Source organism: Bombina bombina, chromosome 1, assembly GCF_027579735.1.
Source record: "Bombina bombina isolate aBomBom1 chromosome 1, aBomBom1.pri, whole genome shotgun sequence".
NCBI lineage: Eukaryota > Metazoa > Chordata > Amphibia > Anura > Bombinatoridae > Bombina > Bombina bombina.
In genome coordinates, this window is record NC_069499.1 from 1040384435 (window position 1) to 1040396466 (window position 12032).

The 12032-nt window shown below is 38.3% G+C and overlaps 1 long non-coding RNA gene across 1 annotated transcript; it reads left to right on the plus strand.

Annotated features, from left to right (window-relative positions):
- The first annotated feature begins 10147 nt into the window (after positions 1–10147).
- On the plus strand, positions 10148–10637 carry LOC128640989 (uncharacterized). Its single transcript, XR_008399422.1, has 2 exons — positions 10148–10221; positions 10270–10637. It is a non-coding gene; the product is annotated as an uncharacterized LOC128640989 (long non-coding RNA).
- The last annotated feature ends 1395 nt before the right edge of the window (positions 10638–12032 follow it).

Sequence of the window (12032 nt, forward strand, 5' to 3'; positions counted from 1 at the left end):
AGAAGTGTGTCTCTTGGATAAAAACATTTTTACTTTTATGTTTAGTGAACCAGTTATTTGCCACTGATCATTTTGTAAGGGAATTTAGCCCTTTTGTGTTTTGAGTGGTTAATTTAAGTGTTCGCTGGGACATCTTGTATTCTGAGGGGGAGAAGGTTGCTTGTGGTGGTGTAGTGTGATAAGAGGTGTTATGTCTAGGAGGGAGTGTGTCCCTATCTTCTTAAACCTTAGATTGAACCCCAAGTGGTGTGTGGCAAAGATAACATACCTTGCTTGGCTACTCTTGAATTGCGGGAAGGACGGTGGAATACCGAGAACCTGTGGAAAACAATGCCTTAAAAAAAATAAGTTAGCAATAACCGTAAGAACAAATTAAACAAGATAAACAAACATTGCATATTCATTACAATACTAACAGCTGCCAGAAGTAGCTGCGTGACCAAATGGTCAGAGAAGGAGGGGGTTATCTAGCGGGAATCAGGGAATTGATTCCTCACTAGTTGGCAGAACCCATTGAAAAGGGTTATAATGCTGTTTCAGGAATGCCGACAGAGCGCTGCCGGCACACCTAATAATATTATCAATCCTAGCTTTGAGTTTGGCTAGATTAAGTGTCCTATGTATGCAGGTGTCTCAGGGTGGGGCATAATTAGAAAGTTGTCAGACCCCAGCAGAGTATCAACTTTTGTTCAGACAGTACCTTTGGAATTACTTTTCTTTTTGTGCATGCTTAATTCTTGAAGCCTTGGATTCCCCATGGAGGTTCCTAGTCTGTGGAGGTTTGATTCAAGGTCGTCTTGGTTCTTTTTCGGTTTGTTTTAATCCATTCTTGGCGTGGATGTCTTGATTGAGTTGAGGGTGAATGGTCTCTGGATGCAGGAGGGGAGTCGAGAGGCAGAAATTGTGGTTGTGGTATCTCTAGATGCTTAGTAAAAGAGTCCAGGTCATCTGGTGTTTTGAAGACTATCATTTGGGTGCCCCTCAGTACCTTAATATTGGAGGGGAATCCCCATCTGTAAGGGATCTTAAGGTTCTGAAGATGATTGGTCAAAAATGTTACTTCTCTTCTTTTGTTCAGGGTAATAGTGCTCAGGTCTGCATAGATTTGAATGTTGTTTCCATCAAATGTGATGGCCTTTGCTTTCCATGAGGCTTCTATTATTTTTTCTTTGTCCGTGAAGGTTTGGAATTTCAGGACAATGTCTCGTGGCAGCTTGTTGTTGGGTGGCTTGGGTTTGAGGGCCCTATGGGCTCTTTCTAGGGGCAGTAATGAAGTTTCTTCGCTTTGTAAAAGGAAGCAGAACAGCCGCTGCAGGTAAGAAGCGATTTGATTAGGAGCTATGGATTCTGCAACCCCTATGATTCTTGCGTTATTACTCCTTCCACGATTGTCCAAATCTTCTAGGTGTTGTTGCATCTGGTGCATTATTTGATCTTGTGTCTCAATGGTGCGGTTATGAGAGTCTAGTACCTTGCTCACATGCTCAGCATCCTCCTCCAGATACATGACCCTGTCTCCTAAGTCTGAAATGTCTTTTTTGACATCTGCAAGGCCATCTCTTATAAGCTTCCCCACATGTGTGAGTAATAGGGCAAAGTCATCTTTGGTGGGTAGATTTATTAGATCTGTTTTGGTAATAGGTTCTCTGTCCTGTGGGGTGAGCAGGGTTGGATTTGTATTGGTGTCCGCCATTGCCTGACTATGTGAGTCTAAACTGTTTTCTGTCAATGTTTCCAGAATTTAAAAAAAAATTGTTCAATTTGCCAGTAGTGTTGGGTGCCCCCTTATTCGTTTTGTCCTGTCTAGGGGTTCTCCTAGAGGCCATTGATGAAATACTGTGACGTTGTGGTATAAGTTACTATATATGGTAGGTAGAACCCTGTAGTGTATTTGTCGGTTTTCTGGGTTTAGGCTTATGAATAATATCTCTGTGGGCAAGAGGAGATGTGCTGCCCTCCCCGTATACTGTGATTAGCCTCTTGCAGGGTGCTCTTTAGCCCTTTAATGCTGTGCGCGCCTCAAGCCTAGTGGGTTTTATGGCGCCAAAGATTACAAAATGGCCCCTTTTTTTTCCTTTTCCCTTGTGCGGCCTATTGGTGCTGGGGAATTGTTGTTTATGCACCTCTTTGAACATTACCAATATTCTACTTTGGTTTTAAGAGTTTGACGTGTTGTTTTGATATAGACTGCAGATAGGCCTTGTGTGTTTACACGCTGATGTTATTGCTATATGTCAGGTCTATGTGTGCCCGTCTGGCTCCTGTGTAAGTTTGTTTGAAAGTTTATTGCCGTCTTTAACAGCTCAGGATCAGTCTGTTTTGACCTAATATATTGCCACTCCTGTGTTATTATGGTGGTGGGTCTTTCCTGTCCCCAAGTGCTAGGTGGGCAGGTGTGCGGTTAGATTTTGGGCCTCCTGTTTATATTGTATAGCCCGCTTATGTAAAGGTCCTGTAGCTTATGCTGTGGGTTAATGCTTAATAGCAGGGACAGAGGTCTGGTATTGGGAGGCTCGCTGGTAGTACTTTAACTGTGCTTAGTACCTTGTTCCTCTTGCTCAGTCCGTGTCCACATGGAGTTAGCGCTGATTAGCATTGCATCTGCTTATCCTCGAGTTGGGAGTATGAAGCTTGCACCGGGTGATTGTCGACTATTTAGTTCATCGTTGCTGATGGTTTTGGTTTGTTTTTGAGGCTGCTAGGTGCCAGGATTTATTAAGGGTTACTGCCTGTGCTCGGAGCTCTCAGATTAAGCGGCCATGTTAGTTGCCGGCCGGCTTCGCCCCCATGCCACCTTTATATTTGTTTCCTTTACAGTACTAGGAATAATAAGTTTTTTGATGGGAATCTTTTGGTTTGATTTTTATATAACTCTAAGTAAAATGTGTTATTTAAGAGAATCTGCGTCTGTGAAGCTGTTTTTGCCTGTAGAAATCACTCCATGTACTGAAAATATGAATAATAAAAATGCTTTCTGTAGAAAAACTATTAATCTAAAATTATATGACCAGGCAGCACCACTTCCATGTTCAGACACAAACTGGGGAGGCCAAACCCTAAAATTATATAAAATTATATATGAAAAAGATAAGTCAAACCACAGGTAATAATAAAATGACCTTTATAAACGTAAAGGTAGGTATAACAAGACAGTTGTAACACAGTAAATGGACAATAAACACCTTGGAAATTGGACAAAAAAGAAAAGTTGATTCATTAACTCAGGGGTGTCAAACTAGCGGCCTGCAACCTACATTTGTTTCGGCCCACCTCCATGAAAAATAATAATAATATGCTTATTACTAAAAGAGCGAGTGCGCTTACTGTTAGGGATGCACATATGTTAAAACCCCTCAGTCTTTAACAAGTAACATTCGGCTAGATTACGAGTTTTGCGGTATGAGCGAAAAAGCAACGTTAAGGCTCATAACACTGCTTTTTCACTCTCGCTGGTATTACGAGTCTTGCAGGTTTAGGGGCACCGCACACTTTTTTGGCTGTACCACAAATTAACTTACGCAATTTGCGTAAAGTCTTTTTCAATGGGACTTCAATAGCACCGGTATTACAAGCTTTTTCTGGGAGGCCAAAAAGTGAGTGTACAGCCTATCCCACAAGATTCGGAACACAATCTAAAGTCAGTAGTTATGAGTTTTACGCTACAAAGCTGTAGCATAAAACTCATAACTAAAGTGCTAAAAAGTACACTAACACCCATAAACTACCTATTAACCCCTAAACCGATGCCCTCCCGCATAAAAAACACTAAAATAAAATTATTAACCCCTAATCTGCCGCTCCCAACATCGTCGCCACTATAATAAACATATTAACCCCTAAACCGCCGCACTCCCGCCTCGCAAACACTAGTTAAATATTATTAACCCCTAATCTGCCACTCCTAACATCGCCGCCCCTACCTAAATTTATTAATCCCTAATCTGCCACCCCCAACATCGCCGCCACTATACTAAATTTATTAACCCCTAAACCTAAGTCTAACCCTAACACCCCCTAACTTAAATATAATTAAAATAAATCTAAATAAAAATTCCTATCATTAATTAAATAATTCCTATTTAAAACTAAATACTTACCTATAAAATAAACCCTAAGCTAGCTACAATATAACTAATAGTTACATTGTAGCTAGCTAAGGGTTTATTTTTATTTTACAGGCAAGTTTGTATTTATTTTAACTAGGTAGAATAGTTAGTAAATAGTTTTATTTTACAGGTAAATGTGTATTTATTTTAGCTAGGTAGTTAGTAAATAGTTAATAACTATTTACTAACTATTCTACCTAGTTAAAATAAATACAAACTTGCCTGTAAAATAAAAATAAACCCTAAGCTAGCTACAATGTAACTATTAGTTATATTGTTGCTAGTTCAGGGTTTATTTTACAGGTAAGTATTTAGTTTTAAATAGGAATTATTTAGTTATTATTAGTAGGTTTTATTTAGATTTATTGTAATTATATTAAAGTTAGGGGGTGTTAGGGTTAGGGTTAGACTTAGGTTTAGGGGTTAATAAATTTAGTATAATGGCGGCGATGTTGGGGGCGGCAGATTAGGGGTTAATAAATGTAGATAGGTGGTGATGATGTTAGGGGAGGCAGATTAGGGGTTAATAATATTTAACTAGTGTTTGCTATGTGGGAGTGCAGCGGTTTAGGGGTTAATATGTTTATTATAGTGGCAGTGATGTCCGGAGCTGCAGATTAGGGGTTAATAAGTATAATGTAGGTGTCGGCGATGTCGGGGGCGTCATATTAGGGGTTAATAAGAGTAAGATTAGGGGTGTTTAGACTCAGGGTTCATGTTAGGGTGTTAGGTTTAAACATAAATTTGGTTTCCCCATAGGATTCAATGGGGCTGCGTTACGGAGCTTTACACTGCTTTTTTGCAGGTGTTTTTTTCAGCCGGCTCTCCCCATTGAGGTCTATGGGGAAATCGTGCACAAGCACGTAAAACCAGCTCACTGCGGCTTTCAGCAGCGCTGGTATTGGAGTGCAGTATGGAGCACAATTTTGCTTGACGCTCACTTCTTGCCTGTTAACGCTGGGTTTATGAAAACCTGTAATACCAATGCTGTAGGAAAGTGAGCGGTGACAATAACGTGCAAGTTAGTACCGCACCCCTCATACCACAAAACTCGTAATCTAGCCGATTGTTATTAAAAAGAAAAAGGCAAACACAAACACCTCTTTTTCCTGCCTTTAATTACCGATTATAGGCAGAAAGAAAGTGCACAGAGATTGTATTAATTATTAATATAATATTTTTTGCATAGATTGGAAGGACAAGATAGAGAGAAGTATAAAGCTAGAAACAAAAGTAAAGATTAAAGCCAATCTTTCCCAGCACTAGGACAATTCCTGCAAAATGTTTAATACGCAACCATTAAGAAAAAGGATTAACTATAAAATGACAGACTCCTAAATTTCTAAATAACAATATAGTACCATAGATACATCTGATAAAGATAAGTTTATTTTGCCAAAAATTTGTAAATATATATTCGGCAATTAATTCTACCTATATAAGCACATAAATACAAATTCCATAACCTATTGATTCTAAATTAAAGTAAATACTTAAGGATTCCAAAAATAAAGTTCCATCAAAAGTCCTTTTAGGAACTGGGGATCCCCAGAGCTGACTCTATAATTCTAGACATTCAAATGTAGCCGAAAATGTGCAAACAATTGTGGCCTTTTTCTCTCCAAAGCCTTGATTTGCTACTATGTATCAGCTCTCAATATTGAGATCCCTTGTTAGGCAGTTAAAGGGACAGTCTACAATAGAATTGTTATTGTTTTAAAAGATAGATAATCCATTTATTACCCATTCCCCAGTTTTGCATAACCAACACAGTTATATTAAAGGGACACTCAGGTTAAATTAAATTTTCATGATTCAGATACAGCATGTAATTTTAAACAACTTTCCAATGTACTTCCATTAAACAAAATGTGCACAGTCCTTTATATATACAATTTTGAGTCACCAGATCCTACTGAGCATGTGCAAGAATTCACAGACTATACGTATATGCATTTGTGATTGGCTGATTGCTATCACATGGTACAAGGGGAGTGGAAATATACATAACTTTGAAATTTGTTATAACAAAATCTACTACTGATTTGAAGTTCAGACTAAGTACTATTGCATTGTCTTGTTATCTTGCATTTGTTGATTATGCAAATCTAATGTGTTGACTGACTGGTCCTTTAATATACTTTTTACCTCTGTGATTACCTTGTATCCAAGAACCTTCTTCCAGCCCCCTGATCACATGACTGTGACTATTTATAATCTATTGACTTGCATTTAGCATTGTGTTAGGCTAAATCTTAAATAACCCCCTGTGTCTGAACAGTGTTTTCTATATGGCCCACGTGTACTTTCTGTCTCTTTGTGTTGAAAAGGAATTTAAAAGCATTTGATAAGAGGCATCCCTCAAGTGCTTAGAAATTAGCATATGAGTCTGTCTATGCTTAGTTTCAACTAAGAATACCAAGAGAAAAAAGCAAATTTGATGATTAAAGTAAATTGGAAAGTTGATTAAAGTTTACAAGTCCTATCTGAATAATGAAAGTTTAATTTTGACTAGATTGTCCCTTTAAGCAGCTAAAGGCAACAATTTCCCTGAGGGGTATATTTCCTTTGTAACAACTTTAGTTGGTTTTAGAGAGGAGGTCTTTTTCAAAACAACAATTGCTCACACTTTTCGCGGTGTGGTCCTCTGCCATGAAACGGCTACTCGGAGTTACTCACTCAGTAGGTATGATATCCTCCTCCCTTTCACCATGTGATTCACCAACAAGTTGAATGGGATGTACTTGTTGCTTTTACAGAAAGCCATTTTCCTTTGCACTTTAATTTCAGTCATCCGTAATGATTCCGTTTTGTACTTGCCAAGTGCCAACTTTATTTGGATGGTAAGATCATCTGTGCTGATAGGATTCTGCTCACAGTCGCATCTCTCTCACAGCGACCTGTGCAACGCCAGGCTACGCGCGTTTCACCCTCTATAGCTAAGGGCTTCTTCTGGCAACTTTTGTTTCTAGCTTTATACTTCTCTCTATCTTGTCCTTCCAATCTATGCAAAAAATATTATACTTCTTTATATGTGTTCATTACTATGGCAGCACTGATTTAACGCATCATTTCTGTCCATTCCTTTCCATAATATTCTCTTTTTCTCTTTAACTAAAATCACATACTTTATATTTGATATATATTTTATATGTATTTATTTTATATTATATACAACAGGTATATGTTTATCACTATATAAACAGTGGGTTGCTATGCCGACAGCACTGTGATCCACAATTTATAATGCAGAAGAAATGTTATACTATGCGCATGCGTATGCTAAACTGTAAATGTGCCCGGAACCGGGCTGCTATAGAAAAAAATAGCACAGACTCTGTGGGAGAACAACCCGATGGAGCGTGTGTGTCACCTTTTTAAAAGCATTAGATCACGTTTCATCAAGCCAGAGTAAATTAATTAGGCGTTACAGAACACAATCTTTTGAAGTGTATACATATAGCAAACGCCTCTGCTTTTGTTTAGCAATGACAAGATGTAGGTAGAGTGCAGCCCACGTGAGCTGTACTTGTATGGAAAATGGCCCGCAACTCAAATGAGTTTGACACCTCCTCATTAACTAAACATTTTATATAAAAATCTCAAGGTGCTTACTGAACCATTTCAAGGGAAACAAATGTTATAGCATAGTGTCCCTTTAAAAAAATGTAAAAAATAAATAAAATGTAACTGCATTGTTGAGTTATAATTAATACTTAATTTTGATTGTGTTCAAATAAATGTCATGTTTTGTATGCTGCGTAAAAAATATTATATTTTGACATAGTAGCTAAATATTTCCAGTACCGCAGAGCAACTTCATTTTTTTTCATATTGTATTAAAACCCCTGTGCCTTTTCTATCTCTTTCAGAAAAAGGGCCCTTAAATTCTTCTGTGTATATATATTTATGTCACATCATAACATGTTTTATGCATTTGTAAAATATACAGGGGAATTATAAAGGATAATAATACACTGTGTCATCTGTGTTCAGGTCATTGCACTACATGTAATTATCACTTTTTTAGGTGTGTGTTTTAAATTTAAAACAAGATTGTAAGGTGTAACAAACTTCACATATCAACCTTTCCAGGGTGGAGTGTGGATACTTAATGAAAGAGTAGTAGGCTTGCTGTATATTAGGATTTTAAAGGGACATCACACTCAAAATGTAGTTCCCCTTGTTTGATTAGTGAAAATAAACAGCAATGTAATCTACATTCATTATTTATCTTGTTGTTTTTTTTTTTTGTTTTTTTTTTTTTAAAAAAACCTCTTAAATGTGTGCTTTTTTCATTATTGCATTCTTAAAGGGATAGTCAACTCCACAATTGTTTTTGTTTAAAAAGATAGTGTGACGGATACCCCGACTGGGTAGCTCCGCCAAAAGGGGTCCTGCTTCCTTCCTGCTGACTGCAGCTATTTAGCTGGCAAGTGACCACAGCCTGTAGCCACCCCTGATGCCCGACAGCACCAGTACTCAGGGTCCCACCCTGTGGCAGACTCCAGCTACCCAAATTAGGTAGCTCTTCCAGCGTGTCCTTCCTCTGCCTGGAACAGGCTGCAATGTTGCTCAGGAAAGTGATTTTAGCTGGAGCTCACCCAAATAACTAGACACACTAGCTTTCAGGTTAAACAGGAACTGATTTTATTCTAAAACATACACTCCTTTTATACACAGAGCTCATCTTGATAACACAAAGGACAATCCCACAATTTCCCCGCCATTCCCGCCCCTCCAGACAGCCCGGCACCTCCATAGGAGCCACAGTTTCACATAATCCCAATACCTATGGGTGGCGGTTTTGGGGTGATGTGATCCCGGTGGAGCGGCGGCACTTCCAGGGTGTCATTTTAAAGCTCTCAGTCCCCAGATTTCACAGTCCAAAACCCCCGGTTCCCAAAGGAGCTCCCCTCTGGGAATTCCTCCACCCCTTGTACTCCCCAGGGGCTACTAATCCCCAAAAGAGCGGAGCACTGGGGCATATGGTTGCTGGAGCGACCTGGGTTAAAGTTAGCGGGTGTTCTGCTGTCCTGTGGCCGACCGGGAGTTCCAGGAGCCTGGCCAGCCTGAAAGGGGTTAGGCGGGTGTCTGTTGTGAGGCGGTCGACCGGGAGTTCCAGGAGCCCGGCCAGCCTAGGAGGGTTTTCCTGGTCATAAACCAACTCTTCTCTGAACACAAAAACAAGCCAAAACAAAACAAACAAACAAACAGCTTCCAGAGATGGTGGTTGCTCTGAGGAGTACAAAACCACTGAGAAACAACAGGGGTGAGGTTGTAGGGGGGTAGGGGATAGCCTTAGCCATCTGGTATCCATGACAGATAGATAATCCCTTTATTACCCATTCCCCAGTTTTTCATAACCAACAAAGTTATAATACATGTTTTACCGCTGTGGTTACCTTGTATCTATGTCTCTACAAACTACCCCCTTATTTCAGTTCTTTTGACAGACTTGCATTTTAGCCAATTAGTGCTGACTCCTAGGTAACTCCACATGCGTGAGCTCAATGTTATCTATATAAACACATATAGATAACACAACTGTCAAAATGTATTCAGATTAGAGGTGGCCTTCAAGGTCTAAGAAATTAGCATATGTTTAGCTTTCAACTAAGAATACCAAGAGAACAAAGCAAAATTGGTAATAAAAATTAATTGGAAAATTGTTTAAAATGACATGCCCTATCTGAATCATGAAAGTTTATTTTGGACTTGACTGTCTCTTTAAATATGCTGCAGTTTGCCTCACCTGGCTACTTACTATACAGTTTTTGATAAGAGCAGTGCACAACCAGTAGTAGACCTACTCAACAGAAGGCCCAGGTGCAAAATGTTTTTGTAGCCCCCCCCCCCAAAAGTAATCAGTAGTAAGCAATAGTAATAATATACATGCTGCTCTATATAATGATTGTGAGGCTAGATATATAGATAGATTCAGTAGATAGATAGATAGATAGATAGATAGATAGATAGATATATTTAGTAGATATATAGATACAGTAGATAAATAGATAGATAGATAGATAGATAGATAGATAGATAGATAGATAGATAGATAGATTCAGTAGATATATAGATACAGTAGATAGATAGATGATAGATAGATTCAGTAGATAGATAGATAGATAGATAGATAGATAGATAGATAGATAGATAGATAGATAGATAGATAGATAGATAGACAGATAGATAGATTCAGTAGATATATAGATACAGTAGATAGACAGATAGATAGAGAGAGAGAGAGATAGATAGATAAATAGATAGAGAAAGAAAGAAAGAAAGAAAGAAAGAAAGATGGACCTGCAGCCTGCACTAATAAAAGGCTCCCCTACATTAGGATAGTACACATTGTGCACACAACTAGTGTTTATACTGGTTGCTATGGGCCCCCAAATCACTTGGCCCTGGTCCTGCTGCACCAATGGTAGTTCTACCCCTGTGCACAGTCTCATTTTCAGCTAGATATTTGTACTGGCTTCAATCAAAAGAGATAAAATAAACATATTCATTATAGTTCTCTAATGTTTTATTTGTTTGTGGTTTATCTCCTTGTCTATTTGTATGTAGACATTTTGTGGATTTAGTGCTTAATTGCTAATACATATTATGTATATAAAAAACAATAGACTTCAATTTCCATCTAAGCAAGAAGTTTATCTGAACCTAGTAACAACTGATGGACTACATTGTGGGAGAAGTTTGATAAGTGAATTGATATTCCATTTTGAAAGTTTCATAATCTCCCTTTTTCAAGTATCTATGGCAACAATATATCAGTCCTCTTAACTACTGTGCTATTGAGATTATATATTGTATTACTCAGGTCACCACTGGTTATAGCTGTGACAATGCCTCTCTACGGAACCCTATATTCACCTAGATTACAATTTTTGCGCTATAGAGGGTATTTAACGAACACAACAAAAGTTGTGTTATTTCACCCTCCATAGCGCTGGCCTTACGGGTTTTTGAAAAGCTGTACGATATGGTTGCGTTGAGCTCCATACCGCACAAAATACAAGCACTGCTTTGACGTGCTCGTGCACGCTTTCCCCATAGACATCAATGGTGAGAGCATGTTAGAAAAAAACCTAACACCTGCGATCGCGGAATGAAAAGCTCCGTAACGCAGCCCCATTGATGTCTATGGGGAAAAAAAAGTTACGTTTAAACCTAACACCCTAACATAAACCCCACGTCTAAACACCCCTAATCTGCTGCCCCCGACATCGCCGACACCTACATAATGTTATTAACCCCTAATCTGCCACTCCCGATATCGCCGCCACTATACTAAAGTTATTAACCCCTATTCCCCCACTCCCGAACATCGCCACACTATAATAAAGATATTAATCCCTATTTTGCCACTCCCCGACATCGCCGCCACTAAATAAAGTTATTTACCACTAAACCTCTGGCCTCCCACATCACTACCACTAAAATAATCCTATTAACCCCTAAACCACCAGCCCCCCACATCACAACAACCTAAATTAAACTATTAACTCCTAAACCTAACCCTAAACCTAACCCTAACCGTAAACTTAAACCTAACACCTCCTAACTTTAACATAATTAAAATCGAGCTAAATTAAAGTTACAATTATTAACTAAATAATACCTAATTAAAACTAAATACATACTTACCTATGAAATAAAACCTAAGCTAGCTATATAACTAATAGTTATATTGTAGCTAGCTTAGGTTTTATTTTTATTTCACAGGTAAGTTTGTATTTATTTTAACTAGGTAGACTAGTTAGTAAATAGTTATTATTTACTATCTAGTTAAAATAAATACAAACTTACCTGTGAAATAAAAGCTAAGCTGCCACTAAAACCTACCATTACAAAAAATAGAACACTAAAATTACAAAAAATAAAAAACCTACCATTATAAAAAATAAAAAACAC